This window comes from Haplochromis burtoni, unplaced genomic scaffold, assembly GCF_018398535.1.
Source record: "Haplochromis burtoni strain Fernald_Lab_line unplaced genomic scaffold, NCSU_Asbu1 Contig_145, whole genome shotgun sequence".
Taxonomy (NCBI): domain Eukaryota; kingdom Metazoa; phylum Chordata; class Actinopteri; order Cichliformes; family Cichlidae; genus Haplochromis; species Haplochromis burtoni.
The window spans coordinates 517937-523800 of NW_024582506.1; the positions used below are offsets into that span (position 1 = coordinate 517937).

The following is a 5864-nucleotide window of genomic DNA, read 5'->3' on the forward strand; positions in this document are numbered from 1 at the left end:
ATAAATAAATAAATATATATATATTTATTTTTTAGGTTAGAAAAGCCAGGCACGATACATTTTCAGCCAAACAACATGAGCTTTAGTATCACAAACTCACATATGTCAAGCCTCATTGCTTATTTTTTCTCAACTTTCCACTGCTCTGACATGAAGCACGGTCAAACAGGCAGAACCGTTGCAAGTCCCCACTGAACCCTCATTGTGCTGCTTTCACAAGCCAAGACAGGCGGCCGAATGCTCCCAGTTCCTTCCAAACAGCCACAGAGAGACCTTTGCAACCAATAAACCTGAAGCTCACAGTCACAAAGCCTTTACTGACTGACTACTGAGTGACAGCCTCGGGAATGGGCCAAAAGAGAGCTACTGTGAGCTGGCAAATTTTCAATAATTCAACATAGAATTAAAATCAAGCGAGATAATGCAGACATATTAGAGGTATCTGTCTGCAGATACATTACACAGCTGAGTGTCTGTCTGCATGTGTGTCTATGTGTCGGGTGTTATTCCATCCTACAGTAGCGTTAACATTTCTCCTGCTGTCTGAGATCTGTCTGCAGGTGAATGCTGGCTCAGTTTTGGAGGAAACACAAAATACCACACAGCATGTGTAGACAGACGGACAAATCCACCCAGGATTGCTTTACTTTTGGCTTTGCCATGCTCAGTCCATAAGTCTTTTCATTAAACTTGTTCAAGAGGTAGAGGCAAAGAAAAAAAAACTTCATAAAAATGTGGCTGCATCTCTCGACCTTGGTAGAGGATGTTTTCTCTGAGTGCCGTTTCACTTATTTTTGGTGTCATTGAGTTTCTGAGTGACTCCTGATTTCCAGCTTTCCAGACTTCTTCTAGTTGCTCTCACATACTATGTGTCACCCCTCATTATGAGGCTTTCTTGTAATTTTTTAAAAAGAGGTCTTGAGAAGTAGTTCTCCAGGTTCCTGAAGGTCTTTTTTTCCCCCTTTGGAATTAGCTGGGTTTTTTTGGGTTTTTTACCCATTTTCATTCCAGGACTTGTACCGGATTATTTTCAGCAGAATATTTTTTTTGTTGTTAAGATTATTAAAATTCTATAATTAATCAGAATCAGAATTAACAAAGTAATCTGATTCAGATTCTCATAACTTATTACCACATTACAAGTTTCTCAGATTGATTTCCCAAAACCCCTCTCATTAACATATACTTATTAATGCTTGCATATAAGTAGTTACAGTTAAAAGTTGGATCTTAATGTCCGTATCGACTCTTTTTAGTTAGTTAGTTACTGTTTTTGTCTGTTTCTATTATCAAAATGATGCCAAGGTATGGATATGCCAGAAAAAGAAACAATTTAACAGCAACTGGAAAGCCTGTTTCCTCCTGACTTAGTTTCTTGTCTTGCAGTCTTCGTGGTGCATAATTCACAGTGATGCCAAGTGTGGTGAAAAGGGTGACAGACTTTAAAACTTTCCACCAGAGTGCAGTGTCATTAAAGGGAGCTATTATTCGTCAAGCTTTTTTTTTTAAAAATTCTTGGACTCTACTAGAGTAGCTTGGCTTTTCTTTTTTCTTTTTTTTTCTTTTTTTTACCTTACAGGACCTCAGTTATCCTCTGCCTGACAAAAGACCTTTTAGCTCCTCAACTCTTTAGGGCATCTTTCTTCTGACTGGCTGCCCCTCACTCAGGAAGCGGGTGGGTGGGACTTGTGTGCTCACAACAGGAACTGTGGGGCTTAGATGACCACATTAAGGATATCTGCTCTTTTTGACATCACATGGAGCCAAGTGAAGGGGGAAAAACTGCTTCAAAATTTTTAGAGCAGTCTGAAGCCTTAACTTTTGATTTGCAGGGATTAGCAGGGAGCATAAACTGGCTTCACTGTCTGGAATGTTGGCATCCACCATTCTCACAATGTATATATGACAGGAAATACAAGAAAGGATCAAGCTGGATGAAGGATGAAGTTTTATTCTTGTCACAAGAGTTCTTGATGAGAGTATAACTCTTTAGATGAATGAGCACTGAATCTTATTGCATATCACATCTTTGTTACAGTCAGGGTGGTCTTTCCAGCACTGCACGAAACTAGCCAAAAGCAGCCAACAATCGACAAACTCTCACAATGGATCGGCACAGAGAAAGCCAGCAAAGTCTTTGCCCATTTCTCTAGCCAAACCAGCCTAAACCTTGCCTCTCTGTTGCTTAGTACCCAATCTCTCAGCAGATCTTAATGCGCCCTTTAAATGCATCATTTAAACTGTGGCACATTTGTGAGCAAACTTTGCCAGCCCAGGTCAAACGAGTCATTCCTCCCTCCACCACAGAGTGCCCATTCAGTCAGTGGGGTGGCTGCAGCGCCCCTGTACAACCGCTGTGGTATGTTCTGCTCCCAGCTGAGGTGGAGGGCAATAAGGCCTTAGTCTGTTCCATCAACGGACAGAGGCGGGGCCTTAATATTCACAACCCTGCCAAGGTAAACACAAGGGAAGCCCCCTCCCCGCAAAACCACCACCACAACGTCACCCTCCACCCACTCTCCTCTAGCCCTACGGCAGGAGAACAGAGTCGACATTGATATGACAGCACACACAGAAACACTGAGCAACACTCACAGATCACTGAGGGGATGTGTTGGAGTACACGTCTGATGCCCCTGGTACAGAAAAAACACGGGAGTGTGTGCACCTATGGATACGTACTGTAAGGCCTGTGTTTGAGAACACACACACCGACTCTTGCTCAGTGAAAAGTGCGGGGAGCTAAAAAAAAGATTCTCAGATGTTTCTGGATGCATTAATACATGTTTACGTAGTCACTAGTTTAAGAGATAAGAAATAGTTAAATGCGTGATATTTTCACACACACACACACACACACACACACACACACACACACACACACACACACACACATATGCACAAGTAGACACATATACAGACAGACTGACATCAGGAAGAAACTCCAAAGTCTCAAATGTAAGTTGCTGTTTAATAATGCAGAGTGTAAAGGTGTTTGCTTTAAATGAACTCTTTGTCAATTGTTTTTTCATCTCGACATCTGGGAATTACAATTCACAACATGCACTCATGCAGCCTGGTGTAACCATAGTAACAGGATGTCGCTCTACAACACTAATGTCCTATATAAACCTATAAGTGTTATCCCAGGGGAAAGGAATACCAATAACCAAACACAGAGCAGTTTTCTTATCAACAGCTCCACAAAGAGTTTGAATGAAAGCGGAATTTTAGAAAAATTGTACACAATCCTTCACATATTTTGTGCTTGAGACCGCAGAGACCCAAAACTCTAGTAAAAAAAAATAAAAAAAAATAAAACCTTGTTTAACAATATATTATGTTATATAAGGGCTTATACAAGGAGTGCTGCAGTGCGTTTTAGTATTTTATTAAATGATACTTTGGGCCAATATCACTGTTGAACCCTGGATAGGTATAGTTGAATCAATTTATTTTAAGCCCCTATTTTATTATTAACCCCCCCCCCCCCCCCCCCCCGCCCCCCCCCCCCCCCCCCCCCCCCCCCCCCCCCCCCCAAGCCACCAATTGTAACACCACCGGGCTAAATGATGACTGAAAACAACAAGCGAGCACAATATTTAGGTTTTCCTGACTCACAAAGAGAGCTGACACTGACTCTGACACTGATCGGCAGCCTAGTACACTTCATGATACAGTGTGTGATGGGTCCCATAATGCAAACAGTTAAAATATTACTCACTACTGTATAAACATGTAAATATGATTTTAAAACATTCTTCAACAATGTAATAAAGTTTAATGGAATTAAAAATGACAAATAAGCATAAAAAATCACTCAGATTTAAAAGAAATTGACTGAACACCCCACAGAAGTCTCCAAACTTCTGTCACATCAAGATGAAATACTGACCAAAATCACGTTAGCATTACCTTCTGTGCCCACTGTAGTGGGTAGTCATCTACATCACTGTCATAGTAGTTATTATCAACAAACTAGTTGAGAAAACTACTGAAAGAAAAAATCAGAAAGTTACCTTCGGTTAGGCATCAGAGTACCTGAATCAATACCTGTCCCCCCAAAGAAGAGGAGGATATGTCAAAGTATCCCCTGAAACCTCTTCACAAAATTCCTCGCTAGAGCATCCAGTGGTGAGTTGTAAAACGTACCGTTGATGCTGCAATGCTCCCAGTGCCAGCGACTACAGGGGCCTCTCGCTCCTGCCTGTGTAGGAGTGCAGAAAGAAGCTCTATTCAAATTCTGCCACACATTTAGATGTTGGAAAGAGTGAGGGAGGGAAAGGAGTGGAGAGAGAGAGATGTGGGATCCTCCTGCCAGTTGGTGAGGTCATGCAAACAGCCTTGAATATCAAAGCTGAAGAAGTAAATCAGTCATCAGTCTGGTCAGTGTCAGATTAGCACTGAGTGTGTGTGTGTGCTCAAAATGTATAGAATAAATCACTATATGAATAGACAAGCTTTATTTAATCCCACTCTGGGGAAATTCACTTGTTAGAGATATATTAGAAAAATAAAAATAGAAAAAAAATTAAGAAAACAAATCATGTGCAAAAAATAATATGTACAGATGGATTATTAAATACATTAAAATACACCAAGATTTTTTTTTAGATTTTATGTACATAAAGTGTAGTGGTAGTGATAATTATGCACATTATGCACACACATTAATGGCATTTTTCCTGTGTGGATAATGGTACCGTCTGGCTGCTATCAGGATGAAGGACTTACGATAGTGCTGGGGTTGGGAGGTGTTGTCCATAATGGGCATTCACTTGGCTGACGTCCTCCTCTCACCCACCTCCTCTGTGGGGTCTAGGGGACTGGACAGGCCAGAGCTGGCCCTCTAACAGTGTATTAAGCCGTTTCCTGTCCATCTGTAATAAGTAAGTAATACTTATTACTTATAAGTAATAAGTAGCTACTCCAAGGAGAATTGTACCATCTATTTTTATCTTTACCTTTTGCATGGGTAACTGAACCTTGTGCTATAATAATAATAATATAATAATAATAAAAAATAACATTAATACATAAAAATACAAATACTCAAGTAAAGTACAGATATCTGAAAATTCTACAAGTACAGTAACAAGGTATTTGTACTTTATTACTTCCTACCTCTGCCAGCAGACAACTGCATAAAAGATAACAGAAGCCATCACTGTGAACACCCAAAAGATCTCAGCCAGCCCAGCAGATAGAGCCGACTTTGGCCCTTCTTATACTGAGCATGAGCGTTATGTGGCCAGTCCAGCTGATTGTTAAGGTGTACAATCAGCTGTGTTTAAGGTGAGAACTTCTGGTATTATATCTGAGTGAATGATTAACTGTGACTTTGAGTCAAAAGTGCTTCAAGTGGGTCTCAAGACTGGCAGCCTGTAGAAGTCTATACAGGCGCTGTGGAGAACATCCTCACACAGAACATCACATCCTGGTATGGAAACAGCTGTGTCAAGGATAAAAAAGCTCTCCAGAGAGTGATCCATATGGCAGAACGCTGCTGCAGGACTGCTCTCCCTTCCCTACAGGACATTTACATCAGGAGGTATTGGACTAGAGCAACTCAGGCTTTTAAGGACCCGTCACATCCCAGCAACAAACTTCCAGCTTCTGAAATCAGGCAGAAGGTTTCCGCACCATCCGAACAAAAACAGAGAGGCTCAAGAGGAGTTTTTATCCTCAGGCCATTCGTGTGTTGAATCAGCCAAAAGGAAAACTAGTGAAAAAACTGAAGATGAGAAGGGAAAAAATGTAAGTGGATGAGTGGAGGACGGACAGATGGATGGATGGACAGATGGATATGCAGGTAGGCAGGCTGACTGACTGAGGGCTCAAACAGACACATCAGATAACATACC

The 5864-nt window shown here is 41.1% G+C and overlaps 1 protein-coding gene across 2 annotated transcripts in view; it reads right to left on the reverse strand.

Annotated features, from left to right (window-relative positions):
- acanb (aggrecan b) overlaps positions 1-4278 on the reverse strand; it is a 31730-nt gene extending 27452 nt beyond the window's left edge. Inside the window, exon 1 of one of the 2 annotated variants that reach the window (XM_005931652.2) lies at positions 4153-4278. The gene's annotated coding sequence lies outside the window, so the exon portion shown is untranslated. The other variant, XM_042224639.1, reaches the window with a different exon arrangement.
- Positions 4279-5864: the final 1586 nt, after the last annotated feature.